Raw genomic sequence first — 1,882 nt, forward strand, 5'->3', positions numbered from 1 at the left:
ATCTGCAAATAAAAGGTGGGATACACTCGGCCCTCTTCTGCAGACTCTAATAGGCTTCCACGAACCCATAGTCACTTTTTCAGCGATCAAGTGGGAAAGCTTCTCAACACACAACACAAAAATATAAGGAGATATTGGATCCCCTTGACGAATTCCTCTCTGAGGAACTATGCAATCCGAAGCCACACCATTTATCAAGACCCTCGAACGATTAGAAGTTATAGAAGCCATTATAACACCAATCATCCAATCAGGAAACTGAACTTCAATAAGCACTTTATAGATAAAACTCCAACTGAGTTTATCATAAGCTTTTTCAAGGTCCAATTTGATTGCCATTGTACCTTTCTTTCCTTTTACTCTGCCTATCCACAATGATCTTGCTCATACCCTTATAAATGACATTACACAAAGATGCATCCGTAACTAATCCAAGTAGCACTTTAAAATTAAACTGAAATATTGAATATTAAAACAAGATATACATACGGGTTTTATTAGTGTTATGTAACATAATGTAAGTGTTGTTTCCAACTCTCACATCAAAAGAGAGAGAAAAAGTGGAATGATGAAAGAGAAAGAAAAACATGTGGACCCCACCTCTTTAATGTGTGTAGGAAAGTGAAGTTATATTATGTTAAATGATAAACATAAAACCCTATACATAATTAATGTAAAAGAATTTGAATTTTAAAATTGAAAATAGGAAAAATATAATTTTTAAGAAAGATTAAACTACTTTAGAAGTATTATACTTTGATTCTATATATAGAAATGGATGGATCTTGTACGTTGTTTCTACTAGAATGTTCTTAGAATATGGATCCTAATTGGCAGGGAAAACGAGAAAAACTGAGTCAAAAGATAAAGGAAAAACTGATTCAAAAACAATCTTACATTCTTATAGATTTTCTGATGTGCTAATTAACATAATTATGTTATGTAAAGCCATCATAATTATATATGGATGAGTTAATGGGGATAAGGGAGAAGAGAAAAAAAAATATAAGAATAGAAAGTTACAAAATTATCACCATTGATTTAATTATTAATGGTTAAGATCCTCCCACATGACATGATCATGTTAAATTACACTATTTGTATTACACCTGTCCCTTACCACTAACTACCTGACAGCTGTATAGCTACCGAATTATATCATATGACACTTATGCTACATAGTCATCCAAAGAGATTGATCTTCTCTTAATCCTATAGGATCTTCGCATCGTAACAAATGTTTATTAAAATATAATTATTTTTATTTTCATCTATTTTTATTTTTACCTATTTATCTCATTTATTTCATTTTATATTTTATGTTTTTTATTTTTATTTCATTAATATATCTTGTATGAAATTTTTGAGTGATTTATTTGTATTTGTGATGAAAACGAGATAAATCAGTTCAAGCTCTGCCTTAAATACGCCTTCTCCTTTTTTCTTTTTGATATATTGCCTTCTCATTTTTGTAAACATAGCATTTGACGTTACATGTATCCCCTGATATTGACTTTTTATTTAGGTTTGACCAAATCTTTTTAAAGTTTAATCTACCCTGAAATTTATTGATGTACTAATAATGCTAGGCCTTTTAGATAAGCAAAATAAGTTTATAAGATCATTACTAATATTAAAAGGCTTTTTCAAATACATGAAACCTATCTTGTTTAATCAAATAGATTATTTTACAAATCTTTTTTTTTTTCTGTCTAATTGATTAGGTCAGACCTTAAGTTAGTAATGTCAAAAGGCTCCTGACATTCCCTATGATAACAAATCAACATGGCATGGTTAGCGTATTTTAATATGGGAGTTCTTAGAGTCAAATTAAGCATCAGCAACTTTGGCACAGGATATATCGTTATCGTCCAAGGATTCC

This window comes from Gastrolobium bilobum, unplaced genomic scaffold, assembly GCF_033153095.1.
Source record: "Gastrolobium bilobum isolate Gb01-03AN ecotype WA unplaced genomic scaffold, APGP_CSIRO_Gbil_v1 utg6300, whole genome shotgun sequence".
NCBI classification, from domain to species: Eukaryota; Viridiplantae; Streptophyta; class Magnoliopsida; order Fabales; family Fabaceae; genus Gastrolobium; species Gastrolobium bilobum.